This window comes from Pelecanus crispus, chromosome 5 (genome assembly GCF_030463565.1).
Source record: "Pelecanus crispus isolate bPelCri1 chromosome 5, bPelCri1.pri, whole genome shotgun sequence".
Lineage (NCBI taxonomy): Eukaryota > Metazoa > Chordata > Aves > Pelecaniformes > Pelecanidae > Pelecanus > Pelecanus crispus.
This window is the reverse complement of record NC_134647.1, coordinates 14890750-14900453: the sequence shown is the minus strand read 5'-3', so window position 1 is coordinate 14900453 and position 9704 is coordinate 14890750.

The window sequence follows — 9704 nt, the reverse complement described above, 5'->3', positions numbered from 1 at the left end:
TCCAACCATTAACCTACACTACCAAGTCCACACTAAACCAATCAAGGGGAGACTAGACTAAACCATGTCCCAAAGTGCCACATCTACCCGTTTTTTGAACACTTCCAGGGATGGGGACTCCACCACCTCTCTGGGCAGCCTGCTCCAATGCTTGAGTACCCTTTCCATAAAGAAATTTTTCCTAATTTCCAACCTAAACTTCCCCTGGCGCAGCTTGAGCCCATTTCCTCTCATCCTATCGCTAACCACATGGGAGAAGAGACCAACACCCACCTCACTACAACCTCCTTTCAGGGAGTTGTAGAGAGCGATAAGGTCTCCCCTCAGCCTCCTCTTCTCCAGGCTAAACAACCCCAGTTCCCTCAGCCGCTCCTCATAAGGCCTGTGCTCCAGACCCTTCACCAGCTTTGTTGCCCTTCTCTGGACACACTCCAGCACCTCAATGTCTTTCTTGTATTGAGGGGCCCAAAACTGGACACAGTATTCCAGGTGCGGCCTCACCAGCGACAAGTACAGGGGAACAATCACCTCCCTGCTCCTGCTGGCCACACTGTTCCTGATACAAGCCAGGATGCTGTTGGCCTTCTTGGCCACCTGGGCACACTGCTGGCTCATGTTCAGCCGGCTGTCGACCAACACCCTCAGGTCCTTTTCAGCCAGGCAGCTTTGCAGCCACTCTTCCCGGAGCCTGTAGCGTTGTGTGGGGTTGTTGTGACCCAAGTGCAGGACCCGGCACTTGGCCTTGTTAAACCTCATACAGTTGGCCTCGGCCCATCGATCCAGCCTGTCCAGGTCCCTCTGCAGGGCCATCCTACCCTCCAGCAGATCGACACTCCTGCCCAACTTGGTGTCATCTGCAAACTTACTGAGGGTGCACTCAATCCCCTCATCCAGATCATCGATAAAGGTATTAAACAAGGCTGGCCCCAAAACAGAGCCCTGGGGAACACCGCTCATGACTGGCCGCCAACTGGACTTAACTCCATTCACCACTGCTCTCTGGGCTCGGCCACCCAGCCAGTTTTTTACCCAGCGAAGACTACGCCCGTCCAAGCCATGAGCTGCCAGCTTCCCAAGGAGAATATTATGGGAGACGGTGTCAAAGGCTTTGCTAAAGTCCAGGTAAATGACATCCACAGCCTTCCCATCATCCACCAGGCGGGTCACCAGGTCATAGAAGGAGATCAGGTTGGTCAAGCAGGACCTGCCTTTCATGAACCCATGCTGGCTGGGCCTGATCCCCTGGCTGACCTGCACTTGCCTGTCACAATTTATGTTGACTACACTGGTGGCATCTGTGCCTTTACAGTTCTAGCTTCTATGGGCAGGCTTACATTAACTGCTTGGCATCATCTATCTATTTCCATGAACCAGGCACAGTATAAATGACCAATGCTACTTTTTAACCTTATAAATTAACTTACAATGATCCACATAAGAGTTTAAGCTTAAGGGAAGGGAAAAAAAACATTATTTTTTCCCTTATACTGCGTATATGCAGATACCACTTGTTATCTGCAGAAACCAGTTCTTGAAAGTTTACTTCTTTTTTCTGTTCAGCTCAAATAATGATGATCACAATGCTTCAATATGAAGTTGATTTTTACACTATACAAACTGTTCTGAGACCAACCATTAATTTGCCATGCACCACCAAGCACCTCACTTAGGGCAACTCAGATTTCTCAACTGGCACTAAAAGTTTCGAGAACAGTCTCCCTAACTAATCAGTTTTCATCCCTTCTCTCATTCCAATAATGTAATTGTTAATGTCCCAGGCTAAGAGCAAAGAGAAAATAATGAAGTGACACTGAAAACAGCATGAAAAAAATCACCATAAAATCCAGTGCTCAGAGACAGCAATGTCTCAGATGGTGCTGCTTAGAATAAGACCACTAGTTTCTGGGCTAATTCTCCATTTTCTATTTTGAAAGATTCCACATTAATTTTGATGCATTGTGCACTGCTTCCAGAGAACTGAAAGTTTACGTTATGGGCCACCTTCTCCATTATCTACCATTTCTGTAGTGATTTAAATCTGTATCAGTTGCCATTTAGCATTTTGCAGATGTTTTCACAGATAGTAATCAGTATGGAAGAAAAAAGGTAGGGGAAAAACAGGCCTTTGTATGTCTTATGACCTGGTTGTAATTCCGTTTAAAATGTTAGAGAACTGTTGCATAGAAAAAGGAAAGCCTTAAAAAAGGACAAGGGTTATAAGGGGAATAAATCTAGCTATGTGAGCCAGATCAAACCAATTAATTTTCTGCTACTGAAAGTCTGATCAGAAAAAATGAAGCTAAAGGTCTGTTGTTGCCCTTCAAGAAATCCAGCTTGAGGATGAAATTCATGCCTGAATGCAGAGGAGCAATTTTGAAAAGTCAGAGTTTGATTTATTGTTCTCTGAAAGGTTGTGTAAAGCTTCTTACTAAAGATCTCAAAGTTACACAAAGGTAGTTTGTATGATTAAGGGCAATCATAGTTCTGAAAGACTCTTAGAAGATACAGACACAGCTTGGGCTTATTTCTTATTTAAATTTTATTTTTTCCTTCTGACTAGATGGAACTTCTTAAATTAATTTGTTCAACATTTGCATTACAGACACACAGCAGTAGTATAGGTGCAGATCTGCAGTATACTATATATACAGATTCTGCTCTCATCTATGACACTGTCAAATCAAGTAAACAAGATCTGAGAAAGCCAAGATATAACACTGTCCAATAAACTCTAGTTGATCAAAAAATGTCCCAAAAAGCCATTATTTGGCCATTCTGCTCTAGGGCAGAAAATCTATAACACAGTTTGCAAGGTCTTAAAACATGGCCCTGTAGTGACAGGGAAAAGACAAGGCCAAATTAATGCAAATGTTCACTGCTGTCCAGCAAACAATTTCTTTTCCGCTGCAAATATCAGATGAATTTCGGATTTCAGTCATTTATTTTGAGATTAGTTTAGGTAGAAGGGTGGGTGGATTTGCTTGTGAGTACATAATGCAGTTCTCTGTGCTGTAAATCAATGTAGCTCCAATGAAATTTGGGAAAAAGCAGTATTTTTGACCCTTAAACATGATTTTAGTTGTCTATTCACAATGGCTTCAACTTTTAAATTAAAAATATATATGTACACACATATGTATGCATATATATCTCTCTCTATTCAAAGGTTCTTTTCTCCTTACATTGCACCTTTGCTTGCTCACATTATCCACAGTATCAGAATTCTCAACTGAGGACTTCCTGGCTCTTGGAAATCATTTCAGTTTTTATTTTAATGCGGTGCTTCTGTTTTATTTTTATGGTTTTCCAGAAATAGATCATAATGAAATCACAAAATTTGGGGATTGAAGAGAAGCTTGGGCTGTGGGCTTGCAGTGTCTGATGGAGTCTCATACTTACACTTTGGCCAAGGTACATTACTTTTGCAGACTGAGGACCCCACAAACCAGTACAGCTCCTCCCAAGCTTTTTCAAAGGAATATGAGGCTTAATGAAAATTGTATCAGAAGATAAAAGATTTATTTTTTATTTACAATGTAATTATTAATAAGTTAACAGGTTGAATAGTAAATTGCTACTACTGACATAATTAGCTTCTAGCAAATAGTCTTTTCTGAAAAGTTAATCTCAGACTCTTTTGACAGCTCCTAAGTATGTGCTACTGTTCACTGGAAAGATAAAAAACAATACAGAAGCCAGAATGTTATGGGATACAATCCATGCTTACTTTGAAATTACCTTTCTTAATCCCCTCCTGTAAAGCATATTGTACTCTTATCAATTTAATGTGAAAAAAAAGGAGAGGCTGTTTGTAGACCAAATTAGGTTATCAACCACAAGTTACATGTCTTTTCTAGAGAAGAATCCTGTGTAAACTAACATATGAACATTCAGCTTAATAGTGAAAATTTTCTCAAATGCAGCAGTATTATTACATGACTGTATTATGTTCCTAGCAAGCTCTATAACTGAGAATAAAGTAATATCATAACAATATGATACTTACATTAGCATATTCATAGACAAACTTCCTTATAAAGTTCACTGGTAGAACAAGTTCCTACAGGTTTCCTACAATACTCACTTTATCCACTTTTTTGAGGCTTTCACCTCTGGGTTGAAATACAGCAACTAATGAGGAATTAAGTGTTATATTGCGTAAGTTTAGGGAGTAAAGAATCTGTAGCAAAGTGCAGCTGAAGAGGAATTTTGGTAGACAAAACTTGTAGCCATTTGTTTCACCAACCAAATCACTTCATACAGAACTTGGATTTCCAGAAGAGATTTTCCATTCAAGTTCACATTCAGACCTTCTTTAATTTGACATTTGCCAGCATGATAGCATAAAGTTACGTTGTAGGTGCAAGAAAAGTCTGATTTTGTAGCCACTGAGTCATATCAGAGTTAATTCTAGAAGGTGTGCCACTGATGAATAGGTAAAGTACTATCATAACAATAACTAACATTATTACAAAATTCAGGTCTCAAGATCCCTCTTACAAATTGTGAGATGCTTGGAAAAAAAAAATTCTATTGCCACTTAAACAGTAAAGGGGTATCAAAGTTCCCAAATGTTTGCAATAGATGTTGCAATTAAACACCAAAAAGAGAAAACCGCATTGATAACAATGAAGATAGCAGACTAAATATGAAGGGCTTTTATGGTGTAAGAACATGTTTGCATAAAAAATGCTCTGTTTTAATTTAATTAACCTCATTCTAAGTTACCTCAACTTAATTAGAGACTGCAGACAGAAGTAGGTACTTAAAAATTATATCATTTTAATTGACAAATCTTCTTCTTTCTGAAGTATTGATCCCACCCTGCTGGAATGCTGGTTGCTATCAAAGCCAGCCATTTTCATTATTAATTTAATATATTTGTCAATAATTTCATCTGGAAAATTTTATTAAAAAATAAGGGACACAAGATCTGTTAACATGAAATTTTTTCAAGCATGCTCAAATCACTCTCCAACAGTAGCTATTCAACAAGGTAGCACTGTTCAACTGGGTGAGCTAAATTCTCAATAATGTTAGCTGCTTTCTTATTCTGGAAAAATCTCCTGCCTTATCTATTTCCAGAATAATTCCAGTTTTTACGCAACTGGCTTCAGTATGATAATGATAATCACATTCAACTTTATCTGTAAGACACTAAAGTACACTTTCTACCCTACATATAACTGGTAAAGCTTTAGTTAATGTATCTGCTTCAGCCGTGCACTTCAGGAAACGTGGGCCAGCTGGAGGGAGTCCAAAGAAGAAAGCGTGTGACTGGCAATTAAGAAACATGACCTATAAAAACAACTGAAAAAGCAGGTGTTATTTGAAGGAAGAAAAGAATTCTGAGGAGTGAAAAAATAATGATTTTTGAATATTTAGCGGATTGATGCAAAAAGGAAAAAAAAATCTGATTGTTATGTCCAGTATGCAACTCATTAATATGCTTAAATTCAGTAAGTGACATTTAAGGTAAATGTTGTTGGGTTTTTTATGATAATGTAATCCAATATTTTAAATGAACTCCTATGACGATACTGCAATCTTAATTGCATTAAAAAAAAAGATGCCAAAAATTACATAAGTATAACTGATCTTGCCTTTGGGCCATGGAATAAGACTACCTGACCTCTTATCACTCTCCCCAGACCTTTTGTTTTCTTTTGATTCTTGGCTATCAAGATATTTACAATAAACTTAGCTCCTTCTGTAAAAGCTCCAAGATCAGGCCCAAAATCTGTCATGCTGTTGATAATCATGACAAACAGAAGTGTAATACTTGTAAAACTGGGACGTGAAATCCCTTACCTCACAAAATGTCGGTGAGACTCTCCTTAAGAATGACCTTGTGATATGATCCTGACAAATCCCAACTATATCTGAAACTGAAAGGTGGTTTGTTAGTGAACTTTATTTTAGTATGGTGAGTTCCTGCTGTCTGTAACAAAAATAGTGCATGATACAGTCAAAACGCCATAAACTCCTACAAGGCCAAAACCAAAGTCATATTTAATTTACTATTGTTTGTTTCTGATACATTATAGTTTACTGCTTTACGGTTTTTGAATGCTGAAATTCATAAATCATGGCAATGTCATCTTCACTGCCTTAAGTATACAAATAATCTGTATAATGTAGTTCTTGTTAGACTACCCATGCCCAAAGAGAAAATCATCTTTGACTAAATTATTTCTATTTTAGAACAAACTCTGTTTGAGTGCACACTAAGTACATGTACCTCTTCTGACATGTATCATGTATCTCTTCTGAGCCTAGATTAACTCTGGCAGCTGAACTCTGCACATACAAAAAATGTTGTATTTTGAGAACAAAAAGGACATCACAGCATTCTAGATAATCCAATAGTCTTTTTTCTGTTTTCTGCAGTTACCTTTCTTCTGTTCTCCCCAGTTTTACACTTGCATTCATTTTGATTGAAAAATGGTTTAAAAAGTAGGATAAAAAAATACAGTGGCTTTGGATTGAATAAATTAATAAAAACTTACAGGTCTGGTTACGGTCACTGAACCATTGCTTTGCGCTGCACAGCTACACGGGACTGGCTGTGTGTAACTAAGAATTCCTTCAGAGAGGGACAAGACCTCCCTGCTGCTTTAACCTGTTCTTATGCTACTGGCTCAGCCTCAGTGCTGGAGCTGCGGCAGGGCCACTTCTTTCTCCACTGCCCCCTGACTACTTTGTGGTTATTCCTGGTAACACTTCCTGCCTCAGTCTCTTGTAGCAGGCTAGGGTAAAAGCTGTGAATCAGGTACCTGTCTCTCTTCAGCATGCAGATGTCAGCAGAGGAGACATCTGCCTCCTATTTCTGTTATTGCCAGAGACTGCAAAGGACATCGCTAAATCTGCAAAGACTGACTTCCTAGGTAGCACTGATTCCCTTGCAATTCAAGATCCTCCCTCCAAGCTCCCCATCAGTTTATATACCTTTGGTTTTACCCCTGAGATGCTCCGTGCATGAACAAGGAATTCCTTTTGTTCATTATTTGCACTCAGTCACTTGTGCAGGTGTAAATGATAAACATGGAGGCCAAGGCAACTGCCAGTCCCATCTAGCATGAATGCATCAGAAAGGAGAGGGAGATAACAACCTTAGCCCCTCTCCCCTCAGCAGTGGTGGATATGGTAATCCCTGGGATCTGATCAATAGATCCCACGACGTTCACACAGCTCCACTCTTCCCTGAAGCACTCGGGCTACATTTGGGGGTCTACCACCCATCTTACTACGAATGGGTCTCCCACCATCTTTTCCATTTAATTCCTGATATAAATCTCCTTGATTTTCTTTGTCAATTACTTCCACAACAAAAAAAAAAGACTTTTTAAAAATCAAATAGAGCCATATATCTTGAGTTTTACATCTTTCCCATTACTAGGTTCTAGAACTAATTTCAGCTAATTCTTATTTCAGCTAACCATCTTTCTAGAATACATTTCTACTTATAAAATAGAACTGCTCAATGAGTCCTAATCTTTGTAAAGAAAAAATATTTGCTGTTCAGTCATCCCACCACACTTACTGTTGTTCATGACTCTAGCAGTGACACAGAGTGCCCTGTTACACTCTTAGTAGGCTAGAAACTAAATGCATGCATCACAAATACTGTCCCTATCTCTAAGAATTTGCAGTTTAAAACATGTTATTGCATGATAAAGCAACAGCTGGACATAAATTTTTCCATCTCCACCGAAATCTTACTTGTTCAGAAAGCGAACATTTATTGTCTGCAAAGCACTTGGAATAAAATAAATGCAAGATAAATGACAATGAAAATTTTCTCCCCTAAGTTGTTCTATAGAATTCTTTTTCCTGAAGTACTGAAGCAAAAATATATCTGTAACACCTATGGTAACCATGGAGATTATACCAGGCAACATGCATAATGATTCAAAATGTGGCATCACACAAATGTTCTTTGTCATGACTGGATTACTATAAAGAAGGAGGTTTCCCCTAAACAATTGCAGAAGCAGGATAGATGTGGTTAATTTCTCAACCCTCTTTTTTGCAAGGGGGCAGAAGTGTCAGCACTGTGGTATGGGCAGCAGACTAATACTGTGTTCGGTTTGAAAAGACACAGCTTCCCAGGTTCTTGGTAGTTTCATCTCATAGATAGGATTTGCTGAAAATATTTATCTTCTGCGAACAGTCACATCAGAGCAACTGGTCCCACCACATTGCCCGCAGAACATAAATGATGGCCATGGAGACATATAAAGAATAAATAGGAAACAGTTCTAATTAGTTTTTACTTGGGGTTTTTTTTTAGGACTACATACGAATGCACAAAGTCTATAACCTTAAAAACAATGCACGCATAATCCTATAAATACCAAGATCTGGGTAATTTAAGTGTTAGCTATAAAACAACATTCCTTCACATTTGGTGATTTTTCTTTCTCTGCTTATTCCTTCTCTGCATGGATGGCGTCAAGTAGTAAATAGCTCTCAGTCTGCCAGATTCTAATGCAGAATGAATATTGATACTGTTCTTAATCTGATACAATCTATAATGTAGAGGGAAAGAATTACTGGAATTGGGACCTTTCCCAATAAACAAACCTGAAAAGAAAAAGTCACTTTTCCTTCTAAGGGGTTAAGTAAAATCTGGTGTTTTGCAGTTGTTTGAGAAGGAGAAACTGATGATGATGCAAGGATGATGACAATCCTGTTTACTTACAAACCATGTAGAAAACTTGGTTTCCTTCAAGACGGAAGAAATTCAGAAGATATTTCCTTTTTATGCAGTCCTGAAGTACTCAGCTGTTTCTCAGAGTGACACACCTACTTTTTTTTCTGCCTCTGTAACTTCTTTTTTCCAATTCCTGGCATTTGCCAACTCTGAAATTACACATTATAGTAAATCTCTTTCCAGTTCCTCCTCCTCCATTTTATCTTGTTTCGGCAATAGGCCATTGTTTCACCTATCACATTTATAAAGCTGGACTGCTTTTTTTTGCCTTTTTTTCCTTTCCATTTACTTCAAGTGAGAGGCCTTTTTTATGCTCTCCAATTTCGAAATACAATTTCACCCAGCCATCAACAAACAGTGGTAGAAGGTAATTCATTCTTTCCCTTTCTTTTCTGCGGGAGGTTACAAAGAGGCCCAATGTGAAAGCAGGGGTTAACACAACTGTTTAACCTGTTACTTCAGTCCCAGAGGATCTGAACCCCCAGAGATCAGTGGTAATAATGACTTCCATCGTTTTGCAAAGTGCTATTTTTCTAGAAGGAAGAATTTTACCCAACATACTCACTCTAACTTCAGTGTGTGGAATTTAAATAGGTCAAGAATTAAATCTAGAAAAATTAACCAAATTAAAGCAGAGAGAAAAAGGCGTGTTTTCCTTTGTAACTGGCAAGACAGCTATGTCTGATGGCGTGACTGGTCATTGGAATCGGCCAAACAGAATTTGCATTTGGGGACTGATAAAAGATTTGAAGACAGAATTGCAGTAAATGTAGCAATTTTTTCCCCTCAGCAGTTAAAACTGCTCTGTGCTGCACACATACACGACGGTATTGCAGTACAATGATTTAATAAAATAAAACATGCAGCACCCTCAACACTTCGGAGGGGAAGCAGGGACACTTCCATTCCTTTCCCTTCTCATCTCAAAATTACCGGTTTCTGCAGCCATCGGTAGAACTTGCACTAAAATACGTCATGTATTTCAGCC